This window comes from Papaver somniferum, chromosome 2 (genome assembly GCF_003573695.1).
Source record: "Papaver somniferum cultivar HN1 chromosome 2, ASM357369v1, whole genome shotgun sequence".
In the NCBI taxonomy this organism is placed as follows: domain Eukaryota; kingdom Viridiplantae; phylum Streptophyta; class Magnoliopsida; order Ranunculales; family Papaveraceae; genus Papaver; species Papaver somniferum.
The window spans coordinates 82484239-82495500 of record NC_039359.1 but is presented as its reverse complement, the minus strand read 5'-3'; the positions used below and the strand labels follow the sequence as shown (position 1 = coordinate 82495500).

The 11262-nt window shown below is 33.3% G+C and overlaps 1 non-coding gene across 1 annotated transcript; it reads left to right on the top strand.

Moving 5' to 3' along the window:
- The first annotated feature begins 10987 nt into the window (after window positions 1–10987).
- On the top strand, window positions 10988–11059 carry TRNAP-AGG. The gene has a single exon. It is a non-coding gene; the product is annotated as a tRNA-Pro (tRNA).
- The last annotated feature ends 203 nt before the right edge of the window (window positions 11060–11262 follow it).

Here is an 11262-nt window from a genome sequence, read left to right as displayed (position 1 = left end):
TGTGCTGTGGTAAAGTTAGTAGGTGATCGTACTAATGATCGATTTGAATTCGAAACTTGTCAGCGCCAAATTCTTCATCGATTAATAAAGTAAAAGAAAATTCGCCAGCACTAAATTGTTTATCGATAAAAAAAATAAAGATATATTTATACCGGATAAATATGCATTGTTTTAAACAATGTTTTTGAGTAATGAGATATGCACATTTCATGCTTTTTAATTGTTATTTATATTCACCAATGTAATAATTGGTTGTTGTTATGTAAGTGGGTGCACCGGTACACCACCTAACACGCACATTAATACAATGTCACAATTTTCATGGCATTCAGAGAGGACTCGTTATACCAAAAATAAAAAGAAAAAAAAAAGAGTGGGGGAAGGATAATAAAAAACCTAACATTTTTAGGGGGATCTGAAAAGAATTATGGGTGACTAATAAAAAAATAGGGTCACCCATACTTAAAACGAAGCCACCCCTTATCTCAAATTTTTGGAAGTGGCAAATATGTCATCCACAATCGGTAGTTAAGTTTACAATCGGGAAAAATTTATTATATAGAGGAAATTCCATTTTCACATGATTGAGAACAACCCAGAAATGGTAGATAATGGAGTACCATGTCTACCGATTGTAAATTACTGAGCCAAAATATATCTATAGTCGGCACAAGATGATATTTAATTGGCTTCCGATTACAGTGTAGCCACAAAATTGGATTTTTCCAAAACCCTTAAATTTTTGAATTCTCTACACAAACATAATCGGTAGTACATTTTTGAATTTTTGTGATGTTCATTATCTACCAATTGTGGTAGTAGCCCAAATTCAAAATTTTCAAAAACCAATGGGAATTTTGGATTTCTCTATTTTCACAATCGGTGGTTTCGTGATGTTCATTATCTACCGATTGTGGTAGTAGCCCCAAATTCAAAATTTTCAAAAACCAATGGAATTCTGGATTTCTCTATTTTCACAATCGGTGGTTTCGTGATGTTCATTATCTACCGATTGTGGTAGTAGCCCCAAATTCAAAATTTTCAAAAACCAATGGAATTTTGGATTTCTTTATTTTCACAATCGGTAGCTACATGATGTTTAATGTTCATTATCTACCGATTGTGGTAGTAGCCCCAAATTCAAAATTTTAAAAAACCAATGGAATTTTGGATTTCTCTATCTTCATAATCGGTAGTTTCTTAATGTTTATTGTCTCCCGATTATACAATCGCTAGTTTCATGATGTTCATTATCTACCGATTATGGTAGTAGCCCCAAATTCAAAATTTTCAAAAACCAATAGAATTTTGGATTTCTCTATTTTGAAAATCGGTAGTTTCATCATATTATTGCCTACCTATTGCACAATCAATAGTTTTATGATGTTCATTATCTACTTATTATGGTAGTCGCCCCATATTCAAAATTTTCAAAAACCAATAGAATCTTGAATATCTCTATTTTTACAATCGGTAGTTTCGTGATGTTTACTATATACTGATTGTGATTGTAGCCACAAATTTAATTTTTTTATAACAAAGCAAAGAAGATAAGAACACAATCATAATCAGTTGATAAAATTAATACTAAATTACCGATTATAAAATGGCATATAGGTATTTTCTTACCATTAGGACATCCCATAACCACACCTATGGGATGGGAATAAAAAAGTCTCTCCTAATTCTTTCCGGGTCGCCCTTAAAAATGCCAGCGAGGATAATAAATGGCCATTGGATTATAAAAATGCCAGCGAGGATGATTAAATCTTTCTTTCTCTCTTAATAAAATAAAATAAAATAAAAATAAAATAAAACAACAATAACCCTTCTCTTCAAATCTGGTCCATTTTGGACCGGATCTGAAGAAATTTCTTACTTTCTAGCTTAGTAGTTGTAGCTTATTTTTTATTATGTTTTCTACTTATCTACACTATCATGGTGGTCTTATCTACTTTTTTGAGGTTTATCTTCGTTTAATGGCAGTTCTTGGTTATTGAGTTGGGTTCTAAGATCTGTGGTCATGTTCTCCAATGACGAAATCTTTATCTTTGTTGTCTCCAGAGAAGGAATTTTCATCAACGACTTATTCGGCAACGGAATCTTCATGATAATTTCATTGACGACAGAAGCTCCATCATTAGTTACAAGAGATTTGAGCAAATCGCTCCTATTTTTGGAGCACATCTTTCTAAGAAGAACAAAATAAATGGTTGGGATTTACTCCAGAGAAAAACCATTTATCCTTCGATTTAATCAGATCTTATTCATACTTGTGTTCGTCTTACTCCGGTAATCCTTCTCTTTCTCGTGTTGAATTTCTCGGTATAATACTTTTACTGTATGTTCTTCTTACTTTGTATTCTTTTATTTTAGATTTTAAACCCATTGTAACCTCGAATTTACATTAAAGAAAAGGTTTTTTGTTTATCAAAAAAAAAAAAAAATTACACCCAAAAAGAGTTTTGGAATCCCAAATTAGGGATGTAGTTTTTTGAAATTCATGACAAGAAAACAAATGAGGCCACCGCGACGGAAAGATGTTTCTGGGGTGGATCAAACATTTATTTTCTTTCCACGCGATCCCACGGTATACCAAGAATTATTAAATTTGTTTAGATGGTGTTCGTCCAGAGACTAAGCTCGTTGTTTTGAAAATATTTTTCCCTAACTTACGTTTATTATCGGATTTTTTCCGTCGTTGTACGCCCCAGGCTCGCTTTTTTGGCCAAACAAACCCAAACTCCATTCGGTCAAAGCAATTTTCATTAGACCATTTTTGTCGATTTTCACTAATTAATTTGCAGGATTTCTTCGAAAAAAACTAAAATTCAGTTTGTAATTTGATCACGAAGCCTCACTAGATAGCACCATACGACCCATTATCACACTCTAAAATAAATTTTAAATTTGAAATAGATTATGGGAATATTAATAAAGTGCCACACTTTCAGTTTCATATTTAAGAAAGTGTTACAATTATTTTCAGAATTAATTAAATGCCACAAGTTTGACCTTTTCCATCCCGTTTTTTTTTTAAATATCGGTTAACATCCGCTAGTGGCTTAATGCATATGTGGCAGTTATTTAGCCTAATTAAAGATATTTGCGCCCTCGAATCGTCTTACTATAACTGAGTTAAATCATGACTCATACAAGGATGAAATAGGGGAATCATGTTATTGGTATGACTCGGCACTGAGTTGATCTGACTCGTTGTGAACTGAACCGTTTTGATCTTCATCTCTTTCAGCCTCACGCAGGAATGAACCCTAATTCTGCAACGATAATACTTCTTCGACTACATGCGTCACTGAATCATACAATTCATTACCTCGAATCCCCAAATTCCAAGTCAAAACCCATATACACAGTATCCATTCTCTCCATTAAAATTAGAAACCTACCAAACTATCTTCAACTTTCTTCCATCAGATGTTTTAGAGCATAGCTCGGTTGAACTCTCCAAGAGCTGGTATGTCAAGTTTGGCTGTCATATTTTAGTATCAAAACGCATCTAGAGTCGCTTGATTAAATACTAGAGACAACTTCATTTAGGTTAGACTAGAAAGTCTAGGAATGTTGAGACGTACAAGTATTACTCTGAAGACCTGAATAATGAGAATAAGTAACGACTACAATAATGACATCATCCTTCCACTTGAGGTTAGTAATATTGACTTGATCTTGTTTCCATTCCTAACGTTCTTCCAAGTCGTGCTATATTGAAAACATAACAAAAGAAACTGTATATATTGTATATAATACTCTAGTGATGTGACTTGGTCATAATTGTATGATCAAAGTGTCAAGGAAACATATTACGAAGTATGAACGCTTATCTTTTGGAACTTCGTAAGTACGAAATCAACATAATCTACTGTATACAGTTATTGATTATGTGTGCATCATTCAGGAATGATTTCACCCTAGGAAACAATGTTTTATAACATTTGTTTAAAAGAAGTACATTTATGAACTTGTTTCATAATCTAAAGGAAATCATGATTGGTCTTGTTATTCTTTGAATATATTTTAGATGATCAATGTAAGATGACTCTGGTAGAACCTATCTTAACTTGTTGAGATTTATGGTATAACCAGTCACAGTCTATATAATATAGTTTGTTGCCATCGGTCATGAGCTTCATTGTAAATCTAGTTGTAACCGATCACAAGCTATATTGGAATGCAAGTTGTAACCGGCCATAAGTTACTTTGGGAACTAAGGTATAACCGGTCACAAGATGAATTGGGAAGTTAGTTGTAATTAATCACAAGCTACCTTTGGAAAGAAAGGTGTAACCGATCACTATATAACTCAGTAAGTAAGGTGTAATCTATCACAAGCTACCTTTAGGAAGCAAGGTGTAACTGGTCACAACATGGTTTGGGAAACATGGTATAACCGATCAGAACGTACATTGTGAGGTTGGTACAACCAATACCAACAAGAAAAACCGAGTTTCTAATATTCACGTATCTCTGTAAAGTCTTGTGTGAAGCTTGGAATTATAGTTTGCTAAGAAACTTATAGTTGTCGACATATTTGATCTTGTACATAACTCTTATCATTTATTGTTCAAGATATTCCTTGATACTCAAGGTGATCCCTGGTTCGAAAAAGTGAAAAGCATTTAATTATGATTTTCATAATTTATGATTAAATTAGCAGCATTTAAAACATATCATCTGGAAAATATTATTCGTTAATGTGCTAGACTAATAATAGAAGTTTTTCCATGAGAGTTTTCGAAAATAATGGTCAACATTAATTGGGAATAGGAAAACCAAATTCAGGTACTTTAATGCATATCTTGAAAATATTTTCGGTTTTGGAATTTCCTTGTTGTCCAAACATCCTTGATCTATAAATACTTGAATTTTCATTTCTTGAAAACTATTTTGAGAGCCAGGAAAACTTCATTACTTGTTGTTTCCGGTGTAAACGTCTATTCGGAGAGGAAAGTATCCTAATTAGATGAAATCTCTTACAACCGCTCGTTTAAAGACTTCTGTAGGATCAAGAAGCTTTACGAGTACCGTTGGTGGGAAACTAGATAACTGTAGTGTTATTAGTTTTTGATTATTGGTTTGATTGACTAACGGTTGTTGAAACTTTGATTTCACATAGTTTGTTTATTCTTTAGAATCTTCTCTTCCGATATAAGATTCACTCAGACTAGATCAAAGTATCGATGTGATGTTTAGAACCATCTTCGTATCTAAATACATCTTGTGATAATCCATTATTAACAGACTCTGTTTCGTGTGTGATTGATCACAAGAGGATTCAAGTGTTGTTGTGCAGGTAATGGCAATAGAAAATTTGAAAACGAAGAAGAATTCTTATTAGTTTTCATATCTTGTGGATGTAGTGCATGAAGCTTGATCTGCTGGTATCCAACTAGAAACGATTTATCTTTGATAGACATGATTGATTAGTTGCGTGAGATCGGAATCGCTTTATAGTTTCTCTTTGAGATCTATATATATTATTTGATTACGAATCCAGAATTTGATTATTTCTGTAATCAATATTTAGATTGATCTAACCAGAAAAAAGAGTTTATTAGATTAAACGGAAGAGCCTTTGTCAACAACTCATCTTATCTTTAAAAAGATTGATTAGAGTGGTTACCAAACAGATTCTTCCTTTGTTGTTTGGAATAAGATCCAAAGGACTTGCTATTCACGTGCGTGACTCTCGAAGTCGAAGGCGCAGGGATACTTAGGGAACTAAGTAGCTAGGGGTAGTCTTCTTGGTCTCAACTATACGAAGTTGGTATTAGATTTTGTATAACGGCTTAACTCTGAGAGTATTCAAAACTGGACTAGGTTCCGGGGTTTTTCAACATTTGCGGTTTCCTAGTTAATAAAATCTTGTTGTGCCATTTACTTTACTTTTCCGCATTATAATTGTTTTATTATAATTAAAGTAAATTGCACTTGTACGTTAATTCCTAATCGCTTGATATTGATCCTATAGTAAATCGGTTTCGTACCGTAACTATCATCAAGTGAATATCAAGTTGGCATATTGTCTCGACTTTGTCCATAGACGATCACACTTGGTATCAGACTTATAGGTTGATATTTAAAAGATTGTGGTGTTTTTGGGTACCCTCGTCTTTTCAAGATGAGAAATACTTGTTCTCCATTATAATAGTCATCACCAAAAAAAAAACTAAAATCATCCGATGAGTAATGAAAACAAAAACTTATGAATTCAATTAAAACTTTCTTCCATACTACTATCTTCTTTTTCGTATTTCAAATTAGATTTTCTCTACAGTTGAGTTCTAGAATTCTAACATGATTCCAATTGTTATCATACCTAAAACCATAAAAACCAATCATACAAAACCTAATCGAAATATGAGGTAAATTGTTATAAATAATCTTAAATATGAGGTTTTAGTCTATTCTGACGCCACCTGCAACAACAATGACAACCACAATGAAATTACATTTCAATTCTGGCTGATAATCAAAACGAACAAAACTCGTCATCAATCCAATACCAGCTATGATTTCCATTAAAAAAAATCAAAAAAGAAAAAAAAAATCAAAATATGATAAAAAATTTTGAGTTGTTTTAGGGTTTAATTTCTGCAAGTGAAGAGCTCAAAGAAGAAGAAAAGGGGAGGCGACAGTGACGAAGTAGTTTTGAATTGTATCTAGATAACGATAACAGAGTGATTTTAATGATATATTGACCAGTTCTAATAAGATTGACCAATTAATATGGATCCTAACGGAATTTATAATGGTTGTGACACTTTATATATTTCGAATAAAAAAGTGGCAGTTTCTTATATATCTGATAAACAAAATGTGGCATTTCTTTAAAGATCCCATAGATTATTAAAAATCAGTGACATGATCCGTTGAGAAAATAGTTGTTGGAAAACTACTTGATTAGCAAACATTTTTAATGATGATACTCCAGAGAATAACGAGTCGAGAATTGTATTTCACGTTCTTTCAAACCTTCAAACGTACAAGGCAATCCTAAACTGATAGAAGAATTAGTGCAGAGAAGGAAAATCGTGGACACACGGGTGACATCTAGTACCTGTGCCATACAGGTGTGCACATAGATACAAACCATGGACGCATCGGTGACACCACTTACGCAAAGCCGGCGAATTACTTTTAGCAATTCTCCTCCCATCACTGGCCATTCATGAAGGGTATAAAAGGAACATACTTCTTTTACTCAACATTCTTTTGGAAACATCATAGTTGGTATTTTGTGAAATTTGTATGCTTTTGGCAAATGGCAACCAAGGAACAAATCAACTTGTCTCCGCTGTCCAAAGACAATAAACTGTAGATTCGAATAATTCAAATGGTTATCATTTGCAGGGTTTCTTGTTACTATTATTTTTCTTTTGTTTTATCGCTTTTCCAATTTTTGTTTCCCGGCTAAATTGGGGCATGTCCATTAATTTGGGTCTACGATTACATGATAAAAGAGGTCATTGAAGAATAAAAAAAACACTTATCCAATTATTCTAAAAAATGGCTAATTTACTCCTTGATTAATTAGCGTTAATCGGATGATTAATTGATGTTTAATCAAATTAAATTAAAAATTAACTAATCTTGATTCTTCATCAAAACGTGAATTCTTTTTATTTTATTTTTTTTTTGAAAAAATCAAACCAGAATCGGTATATGTTCGTGCTCTCATAAACCGATTCTGGGTTGATTTTTTTAATTCATATAAAAAAAAAACCAGAATCGGTTTTTACAAATGTACACAAAAAGCTTATGGGAAATAAAAAAAATCAAACATAATTTAAATCGTACTCGTTTGATTTAAATTCATATACTCATTTTGAGATTGAGTATCTCATCTCAAAATTATCCATGGTTGTTTATGTCTCTAGCATGACCACTTGATGAAATGTGGAGGGAAGTGGGGTAAATGGCCGATATTACTGGAAGGATTCCTCTTTGGTTGATAGGTACTGTAGCCGGTATTCCTGTGATCGGTTCAATAGGTGTTTTCTTTTACGGTTCATATTCCGGGTTGGGTTCATCCCTGTAATATATAGTATGAACTGAGTTTGAAATCATACTCGTTTTGAAATTGTGTAAAATCATACTACTCATTTTTAATTCGGGTATAACCAGAATCGGTATACACGATGCACACATAAAAACCGATTATTGACATTGCATAACAGGAATCGGTTTATAAAAGTTCTCATGTAATCTAACAAAAAAGAAGATACAGAAAAATTGAGAATTTTTTCTTACAACATTCGGTTTACTCGACACACATATAAAATCTGATTTTAGCATTACACGTCAATAATCGGTTTTTATAAGTGCTAATGTAATCCGATTCTGGTTCAAATTTCTCGAACCAGAAAACACATCAAGGACAATCGGTCTTTGTGGGAATGAACATAAACTGTTTCTATTTGCAATCGGATCACATATACATTAACGTTAACCGATTCTGATAAACCAGGAAAAATTTGATTTCAAAATTTTCAGTTTTTGAGCGATTTTATGTTACTAAAACCTAGTTTATAGGATTGGGTTGAGATGAAAAGAAGAAGATTCAGTTGAAGATGAGATGGAAATAAATTTGATTTTGATTTTGATTTTAGTTTTTAGTTTTTAATTTTATGATTTTAGTTTTATGATTTTGATTTTGATTTTAGTTTTTAATTTTATAATCTTAGTTTTATGATTTTAATTTTAGTTTTTAATTTTATGATTAGAATTTGATGGGGACAAATTAGTAGTATTAATATTTGATAGAGGTAAACTAGTAGTTTTGAATTTTTTTGTCCTGCAGTCATAGGCCCCAATTTAGCCAGGTTTAATAAATTGCCCCCGTTTTTTTCAACTTTTCAAAACTGCCCCCACTGTTAACTTTTCCATCTAATTTAGTTTTCCATCCAATTTTTTACTTATTTACCCTTTACTTGTCACGTTTATCTTCTACTTCATTTTTTCAGGTTAGTCGAGCTCGGTTCATGGATTTAGGGTTCGGGGTTCAGGATTAGGGGTTTAAGGTTCAGGGTTCAAAGTTCATGGTTCTGGGTTCATGGTTCACGATATAGTTCAGGGTTAGGGGTTTAGGGTTCATAGTTCAGGCTTCGTTGTTCATGGTTCAGGGTTCATGATTCACGATATAGTTCAGGGTTAGGGGTTTAGGGTTCATGGTTAGGGTTCATGGTTAGGGTTCATAGTTCACGACATAGTTCAGGAGTAAATATGACTTTTTAACAGGTGAGATAACTGCCACCTTGCATTTAACTGGATGGAAAGCGTTATTTGAAAAAAAGCGGGGCAGTTTAGAAAAATGCAAAAATGCAGGGGCAATTTTTTTACCTAATTCAAAACAGGATCACTTTATCAAAATTCCCTTGTTTTTTCTTTACCGTTTATTTTATTTGTAATAATATCTTTATATTATAGTTGTAAAATGTGCCACCATAGCACAACACATGTCGGAGTGCGTCAACCGTTTTGTGAGCCGCGTTAACAAAAATCTAGGTCAAAATATGCATATAATGTGATTTATTGCATAATGTTCAATAGAACTGAAAAACTATTTAATTTAAGAAAGTGGTTTATAAAGCGCGGATCTGGTTTTTGTAATGGATCACTTAATTGAAATGATTGGAATTAAAACAATCGGTGGAGCACTGAAGTAGCATTGGCTGCATGGAGGCCAGAGCATATCGCCACATTTGGCAGCTGAAAATAATCATTTTAAGTGTTCACGAAGAAGGAAGACTCTTGTTATGTTTTACCAATAAAATAATTGCTTGGGGGTCTCTTTACTGCATCACTTGATTAACCCGAATCAATTATTCGGAGCTATGTGTGGCAGACAACGCCCTAGTTCCCCACAACTGAACCCTCAGTCAGAAAGTGAAGACAATATGCAAATGGCAATATAAAAATGAAAACAAATTCTTAGTTTTGCCCCTAGTTAGTAAGTTCGCGAATGATTCGCGAATGATTCGCGAATTTTTCCGTATCACGAATTTTACCGTCTTATTCGCGTACGTTTGCAACTCTGAACCCAAGTCGCGTATTATGTGGCATTCCCGGATTATTCGCGAATCGTTCACGAATTTTACGTATCCCGAATGATACGTCCGCTTAATTCGCCATAAATTCTTTAGCTTTTACTTTTCAAAGACTCCACTTTTTGGGCTTTACTGCCTCCCGAACATACACGACCGAATATTAGACGTGTTGTAATTTTTATGAAACAAAAATGACTGAAGAGATTTGAAGGTGAAGGTGAGAGAGATCTCAAACTCACTAACCAAGCATCTAAACCACCATACGACGTCCTTTTGGATAACTAATGTTGTATATATTATTAATATCATCATATTGAGTTTATTTTTTCCTTAAATAACTCACACATATGCATAAAAATTGGTCTATGACCTTATAAATACAAATTATTTGTTATATATAGATACCGAATTTTCAGAGCCGAACTCACATTTATAAACCGAATTATACACGTACGTATGCCGTTCTGAATTAATGACGAATCACGTCCCGTTGACCGAATTTTAGACCGAATCTGGATTTTACAAAACCGTATAATACTCGTACGTTTGCCGTTCCGTACGTTTGCCGAATCCCGAATTGCTAACTAGGGTTTTGCCTAAAATAATTTGACAAGAGAAACTGCTTGTCATTGTAGGTCCAGTACCCAACACGTGGTACCATGTCGATATAACTCTGTGCCAATAATTTTGATTTGATGCCATTATCGAAGTTAAGCATCTGAATGTTTGGATGTTACTTTCATCTTAGTTAACCTTCCAAGTTCCAACGATATCTTCCTACAGCAGCAAACTAGTAGGAAAATTAGACAAAGGAATCGCACTTGTTTATATTCCATGGTTTGAAATTGAATAATCATTTCGTTGGAAGTAATGTTGGGGATTCGAATTCGACAATTGTGCTAGAAAATGACAACAACACAGGGCAATTGGTCTAGTGGTATGATTCTCGCTTAGGGTGCGAGAGGTCCCGAGTTCAATTCTCGGATTGCCCCAAATCTCATTTTTTATATATTTTTTTTATATATTTTTTTTCCCAAATCTCATTATTTTATTTTATTTTTTTCCTAGAGAATGTCATGTTTTGTAGCAAGCACTTTTTCACTACAATTCGGTGGCATTTTCTTGGTCGTTAAAGAATTTTTTATCGTTAAAGAACTTGTGTTGAAGAGTTTTAAGCGTAGATCGCTGGTATTAT